At 35.1% G+C, this 12,746-nt stretch overlaps 1 protein-coding gene across 1 annotated transcript in view; it reads left to right on the forward strand.

Moving 5' to 3' along the window:
- The window catches only part of LOC150104804 (progesterone-induced-blocking factor 1-like), a 363,656-nt gene that overhangs the window by 286,662 nt on the left and 64,248 nt on the right, over window positions 1-12,746 (forward strand). The window lies entirely within an intron of this gene.

Genomic DNA, 12,746 nt, shown 5'->3' on the forward strand with positions numbered 1-12,746 from the left:
AGACTCCTGTCTTTTGAAATGAAAACTTACAGAAGACTTGAGAATTCCCTATACCGCTCATGAAACCAATGAAAATGATCAAAAATGGATTGATTCAATAGACGGGAGAAGAAGGGAAAATATTCTGACAGTCATCAGAAGAAGACAGATGAAATCGTTCGGACATGTGGAGAGGGCTAATGGCATTCCAAAGCAAGCACTAGAAGGAATTGTTCCGGGACCAAGGGTTAGGGGCTTGTAATAGCCTCCTCCAATCATCTTGGTCTCTTGTTCTTGATGTCAGTTGAGAAATGAACTGATAACATCAAAAAATGGATAAATTCCTCCCTTTCTCAACTGACATCAAGAACAAGAGACCAAGATGATTGGAGGAGGCTAACAAAGAATATCACCTACCTACCAACCATGAATGACCCAACGGTCCATTTAGGACTACAGGAGAGCAGAAGAAGGAGTAATGAGGAAGTAGAAAAGTTAATTGAAAATAGCAAGGATTTTATGGTAATGGATTAACTCCATTCCTTCCTGTAAGCTAAAAATAATAGTTTATTGACTAATGAAAATGTAGAATGAGAATATATTTATACAAAGCATGCTTGAGAGAAATTATTTTTTCAGTTTACAGGAATTTCTTTGTTATATTTATTCACATATAGAAAAATATTTCAATAAAGTATTTTGAATAAATCTTGAATAGTCTACATATCAGTGTTTCTCAACCTGTGGTCTGCAACAATGGGAGAGAAGGTCCGCAGGCAGACTTAAATTAAATAAATAAATATATATTTTTTAATTTATCCAAACAAAACAAATTAAAATTGAACAAGTAAATGAAATTATTGAAATAAAATGGACACTTAAAAAAACCCAACAAATAGCGGCAGAATGATGAGTAATAAAAGAAGGGAAGTGAACAACAATATGGTTTTATTGCTTCTGCCTTCCCTTGCTGTTTTGTCAGATTTGAAGTAAACGTGTTATCCACATTTCAACCAATTACTTGTTGTTGTTTACTGATTTTTATTATTGAAGGTTTTCACCTTCAACCAAGGCTCAGTATATCTTAAGAAGTGCTAAATAATACTTGAACAAAATGTGTCATGAGTTAACCCCAGTATTTATATATTTATGGAAACGTTTTTTAATAGTGGAAAACTGGCTTAGAACTAGGACTTTGAAAAGAAAAGAAAATGAAACAGGTGATGCTAACCCTAATTGTAATATACGTGTCATAACGGAGAGTATATCTGATGCTATTAAAGTAGAAGAAACAAACAGTTCAAAGAAAAAATACAGTAGGAAATATAACAGTTAATATTTTAGAATTTGGGTTTACTTGGTGTGGAGATGAAAGTGAACAGAAACCTCAATGTGTTATTGTGTTATGAAGTGTCAAACAAATGCATGAAAACTCTGACGACATTTAGAAACTAAACATTGTGATGTGAAAATAAGCCTATTGAATTTTTTCAGCGATGCTTATGGACACTACATCATGGGAAAGAATAGTTTCGGCCATGGGTTCGATTAATAGCAAGGCACTGGAAACACTCTCTCTCTCTCTCTCTCAAGTTTGCGCATAGCGAAGCAAGGAAACCTCATTCTATTTTGGAAAATTTACTACTTCCAGCTTTATTATAAAAGATGTGGTAAAAACTATGTTTGGCAACAAGTTACTAAAATATGTTGATTTCATTCCTCTTTCAAATGACACTGTCGATCGCAGAATTAATGATATGGCAGGTGACATGGAATCTCATTTAATCGAAAGAATTAAGAAGAGCCCTTATTATGCATTATAGATAGACGAGACTACTGATGTTACAAATAATGCGCAGTTAATATGCTACGTAAGATATGCGCATGATAAGAACATTCATGACGATATTCTGTTTTGTAGAAGTTTGTCATCCAGAATAAGTGGAGAAGAAATATCTCAGTAATTACATAATACACAAAGGGATCCAGTGGGGAAAAATGTATGAGCTGTTCGCATGGAGCTCCTGCCCTTACAGGTAGGCATAGTGGGGTTGTTTCTAAGGTCAAGGAAGTAGCTCTGGATATGAATTGGGTACATTGTTTCAGACATAGGGAAGCGTTAGCCTCAAAAGGAATACCACCAGAATTTAAGACTGTGCTATACAACACTGTAAATACAATGCTAGTTAATTTTATTAAGGCTCGACCGTTAAAAAGGTTATTTTCAGTACTCTGCGATGAAATGGGCAGTGATTATATACAATTTTTCTTCATTCTGAAAATTCACTGGCTTTCCAGGGAGACAAAGTACTAACAAGGTTATTACAATTAAGGCACGAAGTTTTATTGTTTGTAAATGAATATAATTCTGATTTTGCATGAGTCCTTGTTGACGAAACATGATTATCAACACTATCCTATCTTTTAGACATTTTTTCGAAATTAAATGAACTAAGTCTTGATGCCTACGACAAAATAAAGGCATTCAACAAAAAACTGGTGTTATGGATTAGTTATGTAAAAGATAGACAATTTACACCTTTTCCAACTATGGAATCCTTTTTAGTGGAAAATGATATTTTTGTTGATTCTGAGTTTCCGGAAAGAGTTTGTGATAATATGTTTCAAAACTCTGAAACAGAATTTTGAAACATATTTTCCGAATAACGTTTATAAGAAATTTCTGTGGGTTCGTGATTCATTTCAGGCTTACAGTCATGAGAATGACCTTTCGTTATCAAGGCAGAAAAAAAAAAGTTAATTGAGCTTTCAAGTGACAGTGAGCTTAAAATGCAATTCTGTGATCTTGGTTTGGCTCGATTCTGAATCTCACCTTCAGTAAGAAGTGAATTTCTCGAATTATCTGAAGAAGCATTGAAAATCAGCATTCAGTTTTCTACAACCTGTCTTTGTCAGAAAGGATTTTCATCGCATCTTCAAATAATAACAAAATACAGAAATCGTCTTAGTTGTGTGCCGTTCTCAGACTGAAGTTGACCAATATTGAGCCAGATATCCAGCAACTCTGCAAGGGTGAAAAAGCTCAACCATCTCATTAAAAGTAAGTAGTAATATAATGTCTGCTCGGTTAGCTTAGTGGCTATGCACTTTGCAACCATATGCCTGAGGGAGGAGTCTCCTAGGTTCGATTCCTATCGATGACGTGAGGAGCGTAAGGATCTTCCTCAGCCATAGCCAAGTTAGCCGGTCTTGGGCGTGGACAGCAGGGTTTTCATCCTGCAAGCAGGCAAACCGGCCCTGTGAACACACATGGATACAGTCAGGAATACTTAAGACAATCCCTCCAGCCATAGTCTGAATTGTCAGCTATGCCAGTCTTGAGCCCGAATCAAAATAGGTGTGGTATGTGTGTGTGTGTGGGGGGGGGGGGGTTGAGGTAGTGCCATACCTCCCTGTAAAAGGGGCTCACAGCTGTTGAATCACCATACGAAATGATGAATGAAGTAATATAATTACATCATATTATTTATTTGTTTAATAAAAATTAAAACTTTGTTCAATGATGATACACTTTTAAACGTTTACTTCCAATTTAATTAATTATGTTTCCATATGTATTCAAAATATGCTCTTAGATTTATTATGTTATAAATGGCACAGTTTTTCCCAAATGTTGGTAATCCCCACATAGGTTTTTTTAAAAAAATTAGATAACTTAGTGGTCTGTAGAATTGTTTTAGGCATTTTACTGGTCATTGGACTTAGAAAGGTTGAGAAACGCTGGTCTATATCATTCAAAAAAAATTTTATTATGTACTTTTTTAAAATTCTGGAAATAATTTGAAAATTTTAAACTGTGGAATTAGTGCCATTCATTAAGTTACTTCATTAACTAATCTGTAATTTCTTAATTAATTGGGGGGGAAAATTTAATCAGTGACTTTGTGTGTGTGTGTTTTTAAGCCAAACTCTGTGAATTAAAAAAAAAAAAAAAAAACAAACTATAGTCTAGTGCAGAGTAAGCTGTCGACAAGTACCATATTATTATTCATGACCTTCATGGAGTCACAAGACTTATTGTGGGAGGCCCATTTTAGACAACACAGTCTATAATACCACTCTTTAAAATATGTTTACTATTTTTCTTCTCTCACCACTATCAGGCAATGCATTCCATTGAACATCTACGCTCTGTACAAAACAGCTACTTCTCACCCTCTTCAAAACTTCCATGAATGGCCCCATCTTTGCTCCTTTCTCTTGTTCTATATATGAAAGATGTCCCACTGTCAATCCTTTAACGACCTCAACAGTTAAATGTCTCAATCATGTCATTTCCTTCATCTTCTATCCACCAAACTCTGCAGACTACATGCCTCCAGTCTATCCTCATAGCTAAAATTGCACAGTCTGATATCATTTTTATAATTTTCTTCTGTACATTCTCAAAGATTAATTTGTTTCCTTCAAATCCAATGACCAGATCTGAGCACAGTAATCCAGATGTGATCTGTTCAAGGCTTTATACAATGGAATCACTGGAACCAGTCTTCTATTTATATTGATTAGTGTTCTTAGTATTGCAGCAATCCTCTAGGTTACCTTCACCAATTTTGCAACATGTTCCCTAAACTTTGTTTCTATCAATCATCAAACCAAAGTCTTTGCCTCCTCCACTTTCTCTATTACAGTTCCATAAACAGAGTATGCAATCTCCCATTACTGATCTAAACTCCAAGACCTTACATTTAGCTGCATTAAACTGACATCCCATTCATTTGTCCAGCTTATTCAAGTCTTCCTGAAGGGCCACCATATTGGCACTATTACTAATACCCCCCCCCCCCTGCTGCAATCAGCTGACAGTCATTGACAAAGAATAAGCAGTAAAGGTCGTATTGAGCCCTGTGGAACTATACTTGTGAATTGCTTTCTTGATACCGCTCCCCACCTTCCCTAATATGCAACTCTCTGGTATCTATCAGGCAACTACTCTCTTATCTAGTTGAACAAACCTGATATCTAAACCCATATGGCATAACTTAAATATCAGCTTATCACATGGCAGCCTGTCAAATGCCTTTGTGGGGAAAAGAATAATAATAATTAAAAAAAAAAAAAAACAGCAGTATATGCTTCCCTCCTCAACTGCCCTTTTTACTTTATCATAAAAGGCCACCAAATTACTAAAACAAGAGTGCCCCTTAACAAATCAATGTTGACCCTCACAGATTACCCTCATCTGCTCAATAATACTATAAACAATCTCTCACTAATTTCTCCAAAATCTTAACAACTACAGAAATACACAATAAAGCAAAGAAACTACAGAAGAAATACAAAACATAGTTTGACACTTTCATTCTACCACCACCCTTTATGCAGTGGTGCTACCTTACCCTCCTTCTACCCCTTGGCCACCTTTCCTGCAGCCATGTCAAATCAGTGGAGTCATCACTTCCTTAGCACGTGGTGAGATTCCATCTAGTCACATTGCCTTAATAGCATCCAAGGTGCTTAGTATTTGAAATACATTCTCTTTATGCACTTCTAAACCTCAGCCCCCTCCCCATCTCTCTTTTAATAAAGCCTACTTTTCCAGGACAACACATACACACACCAATAGAGAAATCATTTAACAATTCTGCTATGTCATCTTAATTGGTCACGAGATCCCCATTTCCATTTTACAATATCATTCTTCCATAATCATTTCTTCTCCTTCTGGCTACATAATGAAAGAAGTCCTTAGGATTTTCTCTGAATTGAGGGCTAATCTCTTCTGGTTCCAGTTCTGTTTTCCTTACTGTGCTACTCACTTTCCTGGCTTGAATCTTACATCCCTCATGCAGCTGCTTTCTGCCTCTCTTGTAATACTTTTCTATAACCTCTTTTTCATCTGCACTTCCAATTTGATTTTGCTAGTCATTCACTTTACACCAAATTTTGTTATCTTTTTCACTTGAGATGTACAATTTGCCATTGCTGCTAATAAATATTTCTTCACTAGTTACCATACACTGCCGATAACTCTCCCTTCCAATTCTTCAGTCCATGGAACTGCCCCAAATTTATTTTTAAGATTATTATAATTACATGCCTTGTGATTCCACATATGAGGGGGGGGGGGGTCTGGAAAGTTCTGATAAACACCTAAAACAAAAATGATATTAAAGCAATTGATATAATCACAAGAAAGAACATACAAGGATATAAGAACATAAGTTACCTTCATAACTCTGCTACTAGTATGTTCTTTCTTGTGATTATATAAATTGTTTTAATATCATTTTTGTTTTAGGTGTTTATCAGAATTTCCCCCCCCTGCCATAAATTCTCTTTTATCTTGATATTTTTGCATGTCTGTTCATTCTCCAAGACTATCTCCAACTGAGGGCATCTGTTGCAGGCAGCTGCTATAATGCTCAGGACCAAATCCAAAACTCATGAGCCCTGTGTTTATTTTATTACATATTGCCTAAGACATTTGTCCCTCAAAAATTCCATAAATTCTATTCCCGTACTAATACATGCAATTTCCTCTTCCCAATTGATACTGATCACTCAGTCTGCACTTGTCAAACTTAACTGCCAAAACATCTTCTTTTCACCCTTTGTGTTCCCTTGCTTATAGCAACATTCCACTAAATATCCGGTCCTACCCATCTCTACCTCATGTCATATGCTCTCAAAACCATTAATACCATTAATTCTCCACCCTGAGAAGACACAACTCATCACTTGTAATACCTTACCATTTTAGTATACATAATTTGTTGTAAATTTTAATTTACAACAAATTATGTATACTAAAATGGTAAGGTCATAATTTTTCCAAAATTCTATTGCATCGACTTTTACAGAAGTCACATCCAAAATTCACAAAAAGTAAACTTGTAAATGTTATATGTAAATAATACTAACACCCCATATAAATTAGCCCAGAAAAATTAGCATGATACTGTGTAAATAGAAGATGTATGAATATGTAGTTCAAGGGAAAATGCCCTAGAAATCAGAAGTATGTTAGAATTTATCTATGTAAGTAAATACCAAAGCCCATCTATAGAGACCCAGAGGAATTAAACATGCTAGAATAGAGTAAACAGATATCTAAAAATAGAAGTTCAGGGACAATACTTTAGAATTTGGAAATGTATTTGATGTTATCACTTAGTATTGGGTGAAAAAGAAACCTATTGTAACCAAAGCAGTCCGATACCGCCTTCAAGGTCAATAGCAAAAGAGGGCGGTATACATCAGAAGCTGTTATGCGCTATGCTGTAAAAGGGATTAAACGTACACTTCAGGGAGATCTAGAAGTCTGCACCTTCAAGAAGGATAAGAATTTGCACGTGAAAGGTACGGGGTCTCAGACCTTAATTCAAAGTTTGTGGAGGAATATCTGGGGTCTAAAACCTTCGTGCAGGGTCCCGCGAGAAGCCAAATAAAAGGATCATAGAATCGATGATCAGTTATCAACTATCAAGCTTCGGCAGAGTTGACACCAGGAGAAAAGGAGGGAGTCGATCCATGGATTACGTCGGATCCCAGATGAAGTCGTGGAAGGTAACCAGAGGCGAAACCTTACAGAGCGAATAGCGGCCCAGGACCAGGATGACAAAGCCTTGACTGTCAGACCTTACGTCCCAGTACCTACAACACCGGAAGATCGTGCTCCAGCCCCACGAGAAATTCCAGAGGAGAACACGGTATCCATGAAGCGTCTAAAATGATAGATCAAGCCCTAGCATAGAGGGGAATCCAGAATAAGTCTGTAAAGGAAATGTGACTAAGTGCACTGTACCTATGGAAGAGTCATGTGAGTTGAATTTTTGTTGCAAAACCCTTTTTTATTTATGATGTGAAGGACTGTTTAGAAAGACTGAATTTATAGAACTATTATATACAGTAGATTGATAACTTGTTCGCATAGAGAGAATCTGTTTTTTTAAAGTAATTGTAAGACATTAATGAAAATTTTTACTTACGTTGTATTGTAAAGAAATGGTTCAGAAGAACTGGCAAGATTATAGAATTAAGAAATACAATGTTATGAGAAGTAGTTCACTTGAAGAATGATATATTTTATGTGAAGGTTGTAATTGGAGGTTATAATTAATGAATGCATGGAAATTCCTAAACTGTAAATGGGCTGATAGTTAATAGTTATCCAATTTAATTGTTTAATAATTTATGTCATTGGTATTTGTTGCATGCCTAAGAATTTATCCTATATGAAATTTTTTGTTGTGCTTAGCTTAGAGAGGAAAGGAAAGTAGCATCCTTTTAGTGCATACCTTGTATTACTGTTTTAGTATGAATAAACATGTTTGTTATATTTAAAAGGAGTGCCGTCTGATCTTTTTCGCAACTGCACTGTTATCAAATAAAATCGATCCTGTGAGCGGGGATAGATTGGAATTTGGTACGAATTTTGAGTTGAGTTATCCACGACTGTAAATAATTATAGAGGAGGAACTTTACTGGAAGTATGCCATTTGGAGAACTTTAGTGGCGCAGCTAGTAATAATTAAATAAATTTCTAGAAATCTCCAGCATAAGAAAAGAATACTGAAAGTAGAGAAAGGGAAATAGGATTAACTGAGTACATGAAAGGAAAAAGATAAAGTTAAAGAATAACGAATAAAAATATAGAAGCCAAGTGTAACGAAATAATATAGTATATTGAATTTACGCCGCAGCCGGTAAAACCAAAAATAAAATCATAATATTACAAAGGCGCAGCATCGGTAGGAACAACATCCATAGGAATAAAAATAGATAGGATAAAAAAAATCAGAAATATTACATTGTGATGATCTATTCATTGTAAGTGCAAAGAAAAACAAAGCTGAGAAAAAAGAAAAAAACTCCTCCAAAAACCCAATTTTCTGATGTAATATTTTTTTTCTTGAATATTATGCGTATTCATTAATTGTATTCTGCAGTTAGCCTAGTGGCTGTGCGCTTTGCAACCATATGCTTGGGGAAGGAGTGTCCTGGGTTCGATTCCCGTTGGTGACGTGAGGAGCTGAAGGATCTCAGCGATAGCCAAGTTAGCCGGTCTTGGGCGTGGACAGTAGGGTTTTCCCCCCAGTTTATCCTGAGGTTTTTTATCCTGCAAAGCAGGCAAACTGACCTTGAGAATTCAACACTACGGACATAGGATACACTGGGGTGTAAGGCTGACCACCTTATCCTGTGAACGATTTGAGGTCCAATGATTAATAACTCCTCGACACCACAAGGTAAAAGAGGGTAAAAAGAAAATGAGATGAGATATTATAGTTCAACATATTTCTGCAGTTGATGTATTCTCAAAGTTACACTAAGATAAGTTTCAATGCATCATGAATAAAGCAGCAGGATAGACAGTTTTATTCTAACTAATAGTTAACATTCAAATTCAGCAGTGTTCAACATGCACTTGTGTGTTGTTTGGAATGGAATGTGGATTCGTAATTTTTTGAAGCTTTCTTGAGATGACTAGAAAAGCCATACTGCAGTATTTAATTTTAACAGTTTTGGAGGGGATTTTGCAGATAATCAAACTTTCTGGGTTGACCTCAAGTGGACTTCTTAAGAGATTAACATATTAGTCTGGTATGTTAATACCTCAATAATTATCTGTTTGTAGATAAGAGTTTCCCATTATCACTATATCAAAGATTGAATTTTCCTGGAGATTTCATTCATCTCTTCAGACAGTTGGAATCCACTTTGTTCAGACATAATGGAAGTCATGTAATTCTCCTTCACTCTATTCTCATACGTTGAATATATCATTAATTTACGTCATTGTCTTCAGAGTGTTAAAGATACCAAGCAATTTTAAACCTGGTTGGAGCAAGCTCTTGCTCCACCTTTACCACGAGTTGCCTTGGTCTTGCACTACCTGTGGGATCAGCTAGTCTTGCATCAATTGCAGGCGCAAACTTGACATTTTGTCTGTTTGCTTACTTGGAAAAAATGGAGTAAAACCAGGTTTAAAATTGCTTGGTATTTTTAACATAACTATACCCAAGTTAAAAATACTATCAACATTGTCTTCAGAGGTTTGCTTTATGTAAAATTTAAGGTAAATAAAAGATGATGATGTCTTCAGAGGGCATTGGTGTGATCTATTTGTGCAAATCATTCCATGGACGGAAAATGGGGGTGAGAATTACAACTGATGCTCAGGTTCAAAGTGTGTTCATTCTTTATAAAAAGTTATAAATTCTTGTACTCTCAAAACTTTTGTTTCAATAGCATAGATTTTTGTTTGACATATAAACAATGGATAATTTTATTCTTATTTTTGAATAATTTGTTCATGTTTGATAATTAGAGGTGTACATAATGAGAAGGTGATGGAAGTGTTTCCCAAATACAAAAATCAAGGATGTTAGAGAAGCTGTTAGTTTAATTGAGAAGTGAATGAATTGAATGTTTTGGCAGGCATAAATTATTTTAAGGTGATAAATATGATGGTGATAAATATGCAATGAGAAGATATGAAAATTTTGAAAGAAATGAAAAGTCAGAAAGTAAAGATTGAATTTGCTGCCTCTGTATGATAGGACAGGTTGAGAAGAAGGGCTATGATTGCTAATAATGTTAAGATGGATGTAGATCTGAGTGAGATGGTTCATTGGAGGCTGTCTTGTTTGAGATACACCATTAAGACAAAATACTGTCCTACCACAGATACGAGAACCTCAGTTGGCAGATTGCCAAGAAGAGTCAATTCATGTTGAAGGGGAGAAAGAAATAAGGTGATATATATATTCGTCGCCAACACATGAAATCATGTGCTTTATACGTAAAATTTTCCAAAAAAAACCATCAGGGGAGAACATTTAATAGATGGAAATTTGATATTGCTAAGTTACAAAATGCTGAAGTCTACCATAAGTTTAAAATAAAGTTAAGGGAAAAATATTAATTTTGATGGAGGAGAGGATATAAGGAATTATGATATAGAGACTTTTTCCATAAAAGGTAAAAAAAAAGTCCTTAATGATACAGCAGAACATCTTTTAGTATATGCTGAAAGAATGGTTATCAATGGAAACTTGGAGACTAGTGGATGAAAGGAGAAAAAAAATAAAGCTGAAATTTATGTGCAAGAAATATTCCCCAAAAGGAAAATGAACTTTCTTTTAAAGACAAATAATATAAGATTTTAAATAAAGTTAAGAGTAGTGCTAGAAAAAAATAAATGTCAATGGTTTGAAGAATGGGATCGAGGGCACAACAAGCTGCAGACAAATATAATAGTAGAGTTACACAGTAACTCTACTATTTTAAACAGAATGGGCGAGTTTAAACAGAATAGTTTAAACTCGCCCATTCTGTTTAAAAAGTTATTTTAAACAGAATAGTTTAAACAGAATGGGCGAGGAAAGATTAGCAAAACAAGTGTTCTCTGCCAGGTTGGCAGGAAAACGACCGAGAGGAAGACCAAGATATAGGTGGATTGATACGGTACAAAGTGCTTTAGACGATAGAAATATAAGAGCTGATAATATTGGAGTGTTGACAAGTAACAGACTGATTTGGAGGAAAATTGTAGATAGGAAATTAATGATGTAATTTTTTTCATGTAGTACTATCATATCCTGTACACCCCTTGAGGGTACATGGCAGGAATTTGATGATGATGATGATGATGAGTTACACAGTATTATAAAGAACACTTTCTGGAGAAGCCATGCAAAAGAATGTCCCAGTGAAGGATCTCAATGGAAAAATTCTAGTGTCAACAGAAGAACAATTGGAAAGGTGGATACAACATTTTAGTCAAATCTTTATTATTATTATTATTATTCCTGATACCTCCAAGGAGTCCGAAGACTCATCGTGGGAGGACATCTACAACTGTCTCTACTCAACTCTCTTGCACAATAGCAGTGGTAGAATACAAACAGAAGTTTAAAAAAAAAAAAAAAAAAAGGAGTAGATGAATTAAAAATTGATACCAGCCCACCATCTAAATTGGAGATTAAAAAAAAAAAAAAGAGCTTTTAAAGAAATGAAAAATGGGAAAGTGGCAGGACATGATGGTATCACAGCAAAGGTTCTAAAATCTGACATGACAACAATCACAGATATGCTCTACCCACTATTCCAAGAATAATAGTAAAAATACCAAGGAAAGGAGATTTGGGATACTGTACTAATTGGAGGGACATTAAAGCTGCTATGTGTCATTGGAAAAATTTTCTGCAAAATTATTCTTTCAAGAATCTTTAATATTTTAGATGAGGGCATGAGAAGAGAACAGTATGGTTTTTGGCCAAATAGATCATATATAGACCACATTAACACCTTAAGAATAATAATTGAACAGTCAGGTGAATTTAACTCTCCTTTATATTTGCTGTTTGCAGATTATGAAAAAGCCTTCGATTTGATTGCTCGAGTTTGTGTGTGGATTTTACTTCAAAACAATGGAATGCCACAGAAGATAATAAACCTAATACAGGAAGGATGTAACAAATTCCAATGACAGGTGCTGCATGATGGATATCTGTCACAACCCTTTCAAACTGTATCTGGAGTGCAACAAGGATGTCTGCTATATCCCTTATTATTTATATTGGTGCTAGATCAAGTTCTAGAACAGATAGCAATGAAACATATCATGGAAAATAAATCAAACTTGGGGTGATCTAGACTATGCAGATATCCAAAAGCCTTAAAAAACAAAAGACAAACCAAGCTTTTTTTTTTTTTTTTTTTTTTTTTTTTTGAGGAATCCAATTTACTTCCTGAATGTCATTAAGTTTTGGAGCGATGTCAATAGCATGGCCTAACTT

Source organism: Typopeltis vanoorti, chromosome 7, assembly GCF_054136105.1.
Source record: "Typopeltis vanoorti isolate ZY-2024b chromosome 7, IOZ_Tvanoo_1.0, whole genome shotgun sequence".
Classification (NCBI taxonomy): Eukaryota; Metazoa; Arthropoda; class Arachnida; order Uropygi; family Thelyphonidae; genus Typopeltis; species Typopeltis vanoorti.